This window comes from Erinaceus europaeus, chromosome 2 (assembly GCF_950295315.1).
Source record: "Erinaceus europaeus chromosome 2, mEriEur2.1, whole genome shotgun sequence".
NCBI lineage: Eukaryota > Metazoa > Chordata > Mammalia > Eulipotyphla > Erinaceidae > Erinaceus > Erinaceus europaeus.
In genome coordinates, this window is record NC_080163.1 from 197,622,609 (window position 1) to 197,634,864 (window position 12,256).

The following is a 12,256-nucleotide window of genomic DNA, read 5'->3' on the forward strand; positions in this document are numbered from 1 at the left end:
GAACCCAGTTTCAGTCCCCAGGACCACCTTTGGCTTAAGCAAGATGACAGTGTTCTGGTGTTTCTCAGTGTTTTTCTCCCTGGATCTATGTCAGAAAAAGAAAATAAAGAGAATATTAGGAGAAATACGGCACCCCTTTGGTTGGGTCTGTTCTCTAGTAAGGTGCATTCTGCGCTGTGTCCACAAGGCGGCGACATAACACACCAGAGCCCCTGCTGGGCGGGCCTCGCTCCCACTGAGCTGCCCCTTGTTCTGGACTAGTTGTTTAGTTGTTCCTTTGGGCAGGGTGTTTGCAGTCTGTTCACAGGATCTGTTCTTGGGAGCTTCCTTCCCAGCAGCTGGAGAGGGGCAGGTTAAAGGATTTACAAGCCAGAGCCCCAGGCTTGCGAGGCTGAGGTGCCACATTCCCTGACCTGGTGGGGTGGCCACTGGGACAGAAGGGTCCTGGAGCTCTGCCTTTGCTCCCCCTGTGTCTGTGCCATGGGCCAGTCCCCTTCTGTCTCCTGCACTGCTCCAACCCCCTGCCAGGAAAAAAGGGATTTGAGCACCTGTGCTGGGCTGCTGGGTGGAGGGAAACCGCTGGAGTTCCCAGACTTCCGGGCACAAGGGCCAGGGCTGGAAGCCCATTCATTCCCCCCATGCAGAGGGAGGAGAGGTGAGGCAGGTCTGCAGGGGTCTCTCTTCTCCCCACCTCTCTACCTCACTCCTTCACCTAGTTTCTCAGTGTACTTTAAAATCGAAGAGAAAGAACAACTGCGAGGTGGTTGGAGACGGTGTGGGAGGGACTGCTGCCAGCAACCCTGGCTTCCTAGTGCAGCACCGAGGCTCAGCAGTCAGCCTAGTGGCATCACAACTAGAAAAGGGGGTGGAGGCAGATACCAGAATGGTGATGCTGAGTCACTCACACGCCTGAGACTCTGAAGTCCCAGGTTCGATGCCCACCACCACCAGATCAGTGCTCTAGTTTTAAAAAAGAGAGAGTAAGAAGGAAAGAAATCAGGGGGGGGGAGTACAGATAAGAAAAAATGGGAGAAAGAAAGAGATAAAGAAAGAAAGGGACAATGTGGGGAAAGCACATTTGCAGGAAGCCCCACAGGTCCTGCTGGGGATTAAACTGGTAGAATGAAGGGCAAGGCTGGTGCTTGTTATTGGGCCAGCAAGCAGAAACTGCATCAGAGTTTCCATGCTGTGCACAGGGCCTGGGGTCAGGGTGGAGGTCAACCCAGCAGCAATCCTTCAAGGGGGCTCATTCCCTTGCAGCTATAAACCGAGGAAGCTGAGTGCTGCCCCCTCATTGATAAAAATGTCTCTGGTATCCCAGAGGTGGGTCAGTGCACAGGGCCTTGGATGGTGATGTCTGAGTTCCTTTGACCTTTATCTGAGCAAGAAATGCTCTGATATTCTCTCTCTGTCTCTCTCCACCCCCAGTTAGGGTAGTGTGTGGTTGAAATAAATAACATCTTTAAAATGTTACATCCTCTATTGATGCTATTTGAAAAAAATCAGAGGGAGAGACAGTGAGAAAGAGAGAGGGAAATCCCACTTTCTTGGGATGCTCAGTGCTAGGAAAGTGGAGAATCCACACAGCAGGAGCAGAGTTTGGGGCAGTACAAGGGGACTTATGTCAAGGTCTCCTCTTTGGCCAGGGAGCTGGAGAGTTTGCATTTACCATGCTGCACAGGAAGTCACTCTTTTTTCTCTACAGGGGAAAAACTAGTTTGCGTATTTAGCCAAGTAAGTCAAGAAAGGGGCTCACAGGAGTTGGGCCTGGGAAGGGGCCGGAATGGAACTGGGGCTCTCAGGTGTCAGCATCACTGTCCTGCCCTCAGCCATGTGGCAGGCTGCTCCATTCTGGGCCTGAACCAACACTCTGGGGGCTGCTGTTGAAAGAATCCCTTGGGGGCTGGAGAGAAAGCTTACTGGTTGTGTCCAAAGCTTTCCTGCCCGAGGTTCCGAGGCTTCAGGCTGAATCCCCAGCTCTCCAGCATCAGTCTGAGCTGGGCAGTGCTCTGCTCCCAGTCTCTGCTCTCTAGACACATATGATATAATATGGTTTTTGTTTGTTTCACCGGAGCCTTGCTCAGCCCTGAGTCATGGTGTTGCAGGACCCTCAGAGCTTCGGGTGTGAGAGTCTCTTTGCATCAGCATTATGCTATCTGCCCCTGCCCACCTGCCTCTCTCTCTCTCTGTATCTTTCTGTGTCTCTAGCTCTCATCACTAAACATAACCATAAAATAAAATATGAGCAAGTAGTGAGTCAAAAAGCAGCTTGGGAAGAAGTGACTGCCCAGTGGTTGTCATCTTTCTCTCTTTGAACCTACGTCTCATTACTAAAAATATTAAAGTCAATAAAAATATTTTAAAATAAGTCCGTGGACTGGGAGACAGCTTAGTTGCTAGCATCATTCTCTCTGTATCTCTCTCACCCCCCCTCTCTCTTTTTCTCTCTCTCTCTCATGACAGTTTAATATAATAATACAGTGAAATATAAATATTTAAAGTAAGATTGCCTTGTGCTTAGGAGCTATCTTAGGGGTTCTGACAAAGACTTTCATGCCTGTGGCTTCAAGATCCCAGTTTCAATACCCGGCACCACCGAGCGCTTGAACCAGATAGTGTTCTAGTGTCTCTCTGTGTGTGTTTCTCCCTGGCTCTGTGTGATGAACAGAAAGTGAAAACAATATTGGGAGACATACGAGAGCCTTCTGGATGGCTCTAGTTTCCCATAAGGTGCATTCTGCTCTGTGTCCACAAGGTGGCGACATAACACAGCAGGGCCCCTGCTCAGCAGGACTTGCACCCACTGATACTTATTTATTCATTTATTTTATTCATTAATTTATTTTACCATAGATCTGCTCAGCCCTGCATCATGGTGAGTCAGGACCCGGAGAACTCCAGGTATGAGAGTCTGTTTGCATCAGCCTTATAATTTCATCCCTGCCCACCTCACTCTCTCTCTATCTCTAGCTGTCATTACTAAACATCAGAAGAAAGTAACATGTGAAAAAATATATTAACTAAAAAGGAGAGCTTGGGTGAAGGTGCCTAGTAGTTATCATCTTTCTCTCTTTAATCCCATCTCATTACTCAGAATAGTAACAAAGTAAAGTAAAAATATTTTAAAAGGAATTCCTTAGCTGTAAGACAGTTTCATAGGTACCATCATTCTGTCTCTCTGTCTGTCTCTCTCTCTCTACACACACACACACAGAGACACACACACACATTCTGTATCTCCATAGCTAAATATAATAATACAAGAAATTATAAATATTAAAAGTAAAAAAGACCTTTTGTTTATGAGCTATATTAAAGAGTTCTTCTACCAAGGACTTTCATGCCTCTGGTTTCAAGAACCCAGTTTCATTCCTCGCACCTCCTTTAGCTTGAGCTGACAGTGTTCTGACAGCTCCCTGAATCTGTGTCAGGAAAGGAAAATGAAGTGAATTTTAGGAGAAATACGGCACCCCTTTGATTAGCTCATCTCCCATAAGGTGCATTCTGCTCCGTCTCCACAGGGCGGCGACATAACACAGCAGGGCCCCTGCTGGGCAGGCCTTGCTCCCACCAAACTGTCACTTGGTCTGGACTAGTTGTTGCTTTGGGCAGGAGTGTTTGCAGTCTGCTCACAGGATTTCTTCTCAGGAGCTTCCTTCCCGGAGCTAGAGAAAGGAAGGAGACAGGATGCACTGGCCAGAGCACCAGGCTTTCGAGTCTCAGTCACCAGGTTCCCTGGCCTGGTGGGGTGTCCACAGAGACAGAAGGGTCCTGGAGCTCTGCTTTTGCTCCCCTGTCTGTGCCATGGCCAGTCCCCTTCCTTCTCCCCTTGCCCTGCTCCAACCCCCTGCCAGGAAAAAAGCAATTTGCTGGGCTGCTGGGCTGTGAGAAACCAGTTGGAATTCCCAGACTTCCGTGGCCAAGGGCCAGGATGGAGCCCCGTTCCTTCACCCCCTGCAGGGGGAGGAGCGGTGATGTAGGTCTTCAGAGGTCTCTCTTTCTCTCCACATCTCTATCTCACTCCTCCTCTCAATTTCTCAGTGTACTTTCAACTCAGAGAGAACAAACAAGCTCTCACTCTCCGATACACACACACACACACACACACACACACACACAAACATACACATTCATTTGTTTATTTTTATTTGATTTTTTTCAATTTTTATCAGAGCCCTGCTCAGCCCTGAGTAGTGGTGTTGCAGAAACCTCAGAGCTTTGGTTATAAGAGTCTCTTTGCATCAGCATAATGGTGTCTGCCTCTACCCACCTCCCTCTCTCTGTATCTTTCTGTATGTCTAGCTCTCATCACTAAACATAACCATAAAATAAAATATGATCAAGTAGTGAGTCAAAAAGGAGCTTGGGGAGAAGTGACTGCCCAGTAGTTATCATCTTTCTCTTTTTGAACCTATGTCTCATTACTATAAATATTAAAGTCAATAAAAATATTTTAAGGGAGTTGGGCAGTAGCACAGCGGTTAAGCGCAGGTGGCGCAAAGCGCAAGGATCCTGGTTCAAGCCCCCGGCTCCCCACCTGCAGGGGAGTCGCTTCACAAGCAGTGAAGCAGGTCTGCAAGTGTCTTTCTCTCCCCCTCTCTGTCTTTCCCTCCTCTCTCCATTTCTCTCTGCCCTGTCCAACAACAAAGACATCAATAATAACAACAATAATAACAACAACAATAAAAACAACAAGGGCAACAGAAAGGGAAAATGAATAAATAAATATTTTCTTAAAAATCAGAAAAATTTTTTTAAAAGAAGTCCTTCGACTGGGAGACAGCTTAGTAGCTAGCATTATTCTCTCTGTATCTCTGTCTGTCTCTCTCTCTTGATACTTTAATGTATTAATACAATGAAATAAATATGTAAATATTTAAAATAAGATTGCCTTGTGCTTAGGAGCTATCTTAGGGGTTCTGACAAAGACTTTCATGCCTGTGGCTTCAAGAACCCAGTTTCAATCCCCGGCACCACTGAGAGCTTGAACCAGACAGTGTTCTGGTGTCTCTCTGTGTGTGTTTCTCCCTGGCTCTGTGTGATGAACAGAAAGTGAAAACAATATTGGGAGACATACGAGAGCCTTCTGGATGGCTCTAGTTTCCCATAAGGTGCATTCTGCTCTGTGTCCACAAGGTGGCGACATAACACAGCAGGGCCCCTGCTCAGCAGGACTTGCACCCACTGATACTTATTTATTCATTTATTTTATTCATTAATTTATTTTACCATAGATCTGCTCAGCCCTGCATCATGGTGAGTCAGGACCCGGAGAACTCCAGGTATGAGAGTCTGTTTGCATCAGCCTTATAATTTCATCCCTGCCCACCTCACTCTCTCTCTATCTCTAGCTGTCATTACTAAACATCAGAAGAAAGTAACATGTGAAAAAATATATTAACTAAAAAGGAGAGCTTGGGTGAAGGTGCCTAGTAGTTATCATCTTTCTCTCTTTAATCCCATCTCATTACTCAGAATAGTAACAAAGTAAAGTAAAAATATTTTAAAGGAATTCCTTAGCTGTAAGACAGTTTCATAGGTACCATCATACTGTCTCTCTGTCTGTCTCTCTCTCTCTACACACACACACACACACAGAGAGAGAGAGACACACACACATTCTGTATCTCCATAGCTAAATATAATAATACAAGAAATTATAAATATTAAAAGTAAAAAAGACCTTTTGTTTATGAGCTATATTAAAGAGTTCTTCTACCAAGGACTTTCATGCCTCTGGTTTCAAGAACCCAGTTTCATTCCTCGCACCGCCTTTAGCGTGAGCTGACAGTGTTCTGGTGTTTTTCTCCCTGAATCTGTGTCAGGAAAGGAAAATGAAGTGAATTTTAGGAGAAATACGGCACCCCTTTGATTAGCTCATCTCCCATAAGGTGCATTCTGCTCCGTCTCCACAGGGTGGCGACATAACACAGCAGGGCCCCTGCTGGGCAGGCCTTGCTCCCACCGAACTGTCACTTGGTCTGGACTAGTTGTTGCTTTGGGCAGGAGTGTTTGCAGTCTGCTCACAGGATTTCTTCTCAGGAGCTTCCTTCCCGGAGCTAGAGAGAGGCAGGAGACAGGATGCACTGGCCAGAGCACCAGGCTTTCGAGTCTCAGTCACCAGGTTCCCTGGCCTGGTGGGGCGGCCACAGAGACAGAAGGGTCCTGGAGCTCTGCCTTTGCTCCCCTGTGTCTGTGCCATGGGCCAGTCCCCTTCCTTCTCCTGCCCTGCTCCAACCCCCTGCCAGGAAAAAAGCGATTTGCTGGGCTGCTGGGCTGTGAGGAACCAGTTGGAATTCCCAGACTTCCGTGGCCAAGGGCCAGGATGGAGCCCCGTTCCTTCCCCCCCTGCAGGGGGAGGAGCGGTGATGCAGGTCTTCAGAGGTCTCTCTTTCTCTCCACGTCTCTATCTCACTCCTCCTCTCAATTTCTCAGTGTACTTTCAACTCAGAGAGAACAAACAAGCTCTCACTCTCCGATACACACACACACACATTTATTTGTTTATTTTTATTTGATTTTTTTTTCAATTTTTATCAGAGCCCAGCTCAGCCCTGAGTGATGGTGTTGCAGAAACCTCAGAGCTTCGGTTATGAGAGTCTCTTTGCATCAGCATTATGGTGTCTGCCTCTACCCACCTCCCTCTCTCTGTATCTTTCTGTATGTCTAGGTCTCATCACTAAACATAACCATAAAATAAAATATGATCAAGTAGTGAGTCAAAAAGGAGCTTGGGAAGAAGTGACTGCCCAGTAGTTATCATCTTTCTCTTTTTGAACCTATGTCTCATTACTATAAATATTAAAGTCAATAAAAATATTTTAAGGGAGTTGGGCAGTAGCACAGTGGTTAAGCGCAGGTGGCGCAAAGCGCAAGGATCCTGGTTCAAACCCCCGGCTCCCCACCTGCAGGGGAGTCGCTTCACAGGCGGGGAAGCAGGTCTGCAAGTATCTATCTTTCTCTCCCCCTCTCTGTCTTTCCCTCCTCTCTCCATTTCTCTCTGCCCTATCCAACAACAAAGACATCAGTAATAACAACAATAATAACAACAACAATAAAAACAACAAGGGCAACAAAAAGGGAAAATGAATAAATAAATATTTTCTTAAAAATCAGAAAAATTTTTTTATAAGAAGTCCTTCGACTGGAGACAGCTTAGTAGCTAGCATTATTCTCTCTGTATCTCTGTCTGTCTCTCTCTCTTGATACTTTAATGTATTAATACAATGAAATAAATATGTAAATATTTAAAATAAGATTGCCTTGTGCTTAGGAGCTATCTTAGGGGTTCTGACAAAGACTTTCATGCCTGTGGCTTCAAGAACCCAGTTTCAATCCCCGGCACCACTGAGAGCTTGAACCAGATAGTGTTCTGGTGTCTCTCTGTGTGTGTTTCTCCCTGGCTCTGCGTGAGGAAAAGAAAGTGAAAACAGGGTGTCAGGCAGTTAAAACAGGGTGTCACAGCAGGTTAAGCGCAGTTGGTGCAAGGACTGGCGTAAGGATCCCAGTTCGAGCCCCCTGCTCCCCACCTTCAGGGGAGTCGCTTCACAGGTGGTGAAGCAGGTCTGCAGGTGTCTGTCTTTCTCTCCCCCTCTCTGTCTTCCCTTCCTCTCTCCATTTCTCTCTGTCCTATCCAACAACGATGACATCAATAACAACAATAAAACCACCAGGAAAGAAAACGAAATGAATAAAATTTAAAAAAAAAGAAAAAAGAAAGTGAAGACAATATTGTGAGACATAAGGGAGCCCTTTGTTGGTTCTAGTGTCCCATAAGGTGCATTCTGCTCCGTGTCCACAAGGCGGCGACATAACACAGCAGGGCCCACTGAGCTGCCGTTTGATCGGGAAGACAGGAGACAGGGTTCACTGGCCAGAGCACTAGGCTTATGTGGCTGAGATGCCAGCTTCCCTGGCTTGGTGGGGTGGCCACAGAGGCAGAAGGGTCCTGGAGCTCTGCCCTTGCTCCCCCTGTGTCTGTGCCATGGGCCAGTCCCCTTCCTTCTCCTGCCCTGCTCCAACCCCTGCCAGGAAAAAAGTGATTTGAGCACCTGTGCTGGGCTGCTGGGCTTGGAGCCCACTGGAGTTCCCAGACTTCTGTGCACAACGAGCAGGGTTGGAACCCCGTTCTTCCCCACCTGCAGAGTGAGGAGAGGTGAGGTAGGTCTGGAGGGGTCTCACTTCCTCTCCACTGTACCAGAGAAGACTGCAGGGTGGGGTTCAGGATTCAGGTCCTGGAACATGATGGCAGAGGAGGACCATATGGGGTTATTAGTTACACAGAAAACTGAGGGTGGGGGTCCTGGAGGGGGCACAATGGATAAAGCACTGAACTGTCAAGCATGAGGTCCTGAGTTCAGCCCCTGGCAGCACATGTACCGGTGTGATGTCTGGTTCTTTCTCCTCCTGTCATTCTCATTAATAAAAAAAAAATTAGAAAAAACAAAGCTGAGATCGGGGGTAGATAGCGTAATGGTTATGCAAACAGACTCTCATGCCTGTGGGTCCAAGTCCTAGGTTCAATGCCCCACACCAGCAGAAACCAAAGCTGATCAGTGCTCTGGTAAATAATAATAAATACAATTAAAATAAAATTTTTAATAAAAGAAAACTGAGAAATATACAGAGTACTATGTTTTACCATCAACTCTAAGCCATTAATGCCCCAATGAAGAAATTAGAATAATATTTGACAATAAAAGACAAGGCGATGGATAATAATTTAAAAAGCACGAACAAAAAGAGAGAAAAAAAAGGAGTAGAAAGAAGGGGGCAAAGCACAGATGCAGGAAGCCCCCCAGGCCCTGCTGGGAGTGAACTGGTAGAAGGAAGGGCAAGGCCGGTGCTCGTCACGGGGCCAGCAAGCAGAAACTGCACCAGAGTTTCCAAGCTGTGCACAGGGCCTGGGGTCAGGGTGGAGGTCACCCAGCAGGAATTCTTCAAAGGGGGTTCATTCCCTTGGGGCTGTTGACCCAGGAAGCTCGGAACTGATACAAACATCTCTGGTGTCACTGCACAGGGCCTTGGATGGTGACGTCTGAGTTCTTCTGACATTTGTCTGAGCAAGAAATGTGCTTTCTCTGTGTATGTCTATATGTCTCTCTCTCTCTCCCCCTCTCCCTGTTGGTGTGTTATAGGTAATAAATAATGTCTTGAAAAAGGTACATCCTAATTTGATGCCATTTTGAAAGAAAATCAGAGAGAGGGAGAGAATATGGAAATCACGTTGGCTTGGAGATTGCCAACTGCTAGGAAAATGCAAAGTCCATGGAGCAGGGGCAGAGTTTTGCCCACGGCAAGGGCTGGAAGCGGGAGTGAGTCTCCGCTTTGGCCAGGTGAGTGGAGACTTTGCTTTCGCCATGCTGCACAGGAAGTCACTCTTTTCTACAGGGGGAGAACAGGTTTGTGTATCTGGCCAAGTAAGCCAAGAGGAAGGGGCGGTAACAGCAGTTGGGCCTGGGCAGGGCCGGGAATGGAACTGGGGCTCTCCGGTGTCAGCATCACTGCCCTGCATTGAGCCATGTGGCAGGCTGCTCCATGCTGGGCCTGAACCAACACTCTGTGGGCTCCTGCTGAAAGAAGCCCTTGTTGGCCAGGCAGAGAGCTTGCTGGTTAAGTGAAAAGCTTTCATGCCTGAGGTTTCGAGGCTTCAGGCTGAATACCCTGCTCTCCAGCATAAGTCTGAGCTGAGCATTGCTCTACTCTCACTCTCTGAGTCATGTATTTATTTATTTATTTATTTATTTTATTCATTCATTTTGTTTTTTTCTACCATAGCCCTGCTCAGCCCTGCATCATGGTGAGTCAGGACCCAGAGAACTCCAGGTATGAGCGTCTCTTTGCATCAGCCTTATGATTTCACCTTTGCCCACCTCACTCTCTCTCTATCTCTAGCTGTCATTACTAAACATCAGAAGAAAGTAACATGTGAAAAATTATTAACTAAAAAGGAGAGCTTGGGTGAAGGTGCCTAGTAGTTATCATCTTTCTCTCTTTAATCCCATCTCATTACTCAGAATAGTAACAAAGTAAAGTAAAAATATTTTAAAAGGAATTCCTTAGCTGTAAGACAGTTTCATAGGTACCATCATTCTGTCTCTCTGTCTGTCTCTCTCACAATTTCTGTCTCTCCGTAGATAAATATATTAATACAAGAATTTACAAATACTAAAAATAAAAAGACCTTTTGCTTATGAGCTATATTAAAGAGTTCTTCTGCCAAGGACTTTCATGCCTATGGCTTCAAGAACCCAGTTTCATTCCTGGCACCACCTTTAGCTTGAGCTGACAGTGTTCTGGTGTTTCTCTGTGTTTCTCTCCCTGGATCTCTGTCAGGAAAAGTAAATGAAGAGAATATTCAGAGAAACACGGTAGCCTTTTGATTGGGTCGTCTCCCATAAGGTGCATTCTGCTCTGTGTCCACAAGGCGGCGACATAACCCAGAAGGGCCCCTGCTGGGCGGGCCTTGCTCCCACTGAGCTGCCCCTCGGTCTGGACTAGTTGTTGCTTTGGGTGGGGTGGTTGCAGCCTGCTGACAGGATTTGTTCTAGGGAGCTTCCTTCCCAGAAGCTAGAGAGGCAGGAGACAGGTTTCACTGGCCAGAGCACTGGGCTTTCGAGTCTGAGTCACCAGGTTCCCTGGCCTGGTGGGGTGTCCACTGGGACAGAAGGGTCCTGGAGCTCTGCCTTTGCTCCCCCCACCCCGTGTCTGTGCCATGGGCCCGTCCCCTTCCTTCTCCTGCCCTGCTCCAACCCCCTGCCAGGAAAAAAGGGATTTGAGCACCTGTGCTGGGCCGCTGGGCTGTGAGGAACCAGCTGGAGTTCCCAGACTTCCGTGCACAATAACCAGGATGGAGCCCATTCCTTCCCTCCCTGCAGGGGAAGGAGAGGTGAGGCAGGTTTGTGGGGGGGTGGGGTGGATCTCTTCCTCTCCACGTCTCTATCTCACCGCTTCCTTTTAATTTTTCAGTGTAGCTTCAACTCAGAGAGAACAAACAAACTGTCACTCTCCGATACACACACATATTTTTTTTTATTTATTTAAATTTTCCAGAGCCTTGCTCAGCCCTGAGTCATGGTGTTGGAGGAACCTCAGAGGTTCAGGTCGGATAGTCTCTTTGCATCAGCATTATGGTGTCTGTCCTACCCATCTCCCTATCTCTGTATCTTTCTGTATCTCTAGCTCTTATCACTAAACATAACCATAAAATAAAATGTGATAAAACAGTAAGTGAATAAAGAGAGCCTGGGCAGGACTGACTGCCTATAGTTATCAGCTTTCTGTATTTATGCCTGTCTCTCATTAGTAGAGATATTTAAGTAGGAAAGAAAGGGAAAAACATTTTAAAAGAAGTCTTTGGACTGGGAGAGAGCTTACTAGCTAGCACCATTCTCTTTGTAACTCTCTCTCTTTCTGTCTCTCTCCATAGCTAAATATAACAATACAATAAAATATTTAAAATAAGACCTTGTGCTTAGGAGCTATCTTAGGGGTTCTGCCAAAGACTTTCATGCCTGTGGCTTCAAGAACCCAGTTTCAATCCCCGGCACCACCATTAGCTTGAACCAGATAGTGTTCTGGTGTCTCTCTGTGTGTGTTTCTCCCTGGCTCTGTGTGATGAACAGAAAGTGAAAACAATATTGGGAGACATTCAGGAGCGCTTTGGTTGGGTCCAGTCTCCCATAAGATGCATTCTGCTCCGCATCCACAAGGCGGCGACATAACCCAGCAGGGCTCCTCCTGGGCGGGCCTTGCTCCCACTGCACTGTCCCTTGGTCTGGACTAGTTGCTTTGGCCAGGGTGCTTGCAGTCTGCTCTCAGGATTACTTCTTGAGAGCTTCTTTCCCAGGAGCTAGAGAGGCAGAAGACAGGGCTCACTGGGCAGAGCACCAGGCTTATGTGGGTAAGGCACCAGATGCGGTGGCCTGGTGGGGTGGCCACAGAGACAGAAAGGTCCTGGAGCTCTGCTTTTGCTCCCCCTGTGTCTGTGCCATTGGCCAGTCCCCTTCCATCTCCTGCCCTGCTCCAACCCCTGCCAGGAAAAAAAGTTATTTGAGCACCTGTGCTGGGCTGCTGGGCTGTGAAAAACCTGCTGAGGTTCCCAGACTTCCGTGCACAAGGACCAGGGTTGGAACCCCATTCTCCACCTGCAGCCAGAGGTGAGGCAGGTTTGCAGGGGTCTCACTTTCTCTTCATGTCTCTATCTCACCCCTTCCTCTCAATTTCTCAGTGGACTTTGACCTCAGAGGAAGAATAA

At 47.3% G+C, this 12,256-nt stretch overlaps 1 long non-coding RNA gene across 1 annotated transcript in view; it reads right to left on the reverse strand.

Annotated features, from left to right (window-relative positions):
- The window catches only part of LOC132536857 (uncharacterized), a 397,589-nt gene extending 385,851 nt beyond the window's left edge, over nt 1-11,738 (reverse strand). Inside the window, exon 1 of the long non-coding RNA XR_009548404.1 lies at nt 11,467-11,738. This is a non-coding gene — a long non-coding RNA (uncharacterized LOC132536857). The remainder of the gene's footprint in view (nt 1-11,466) is intronic.
- Nucleotides 11,739-12,256: the final 518 nt, after the last annotated feature.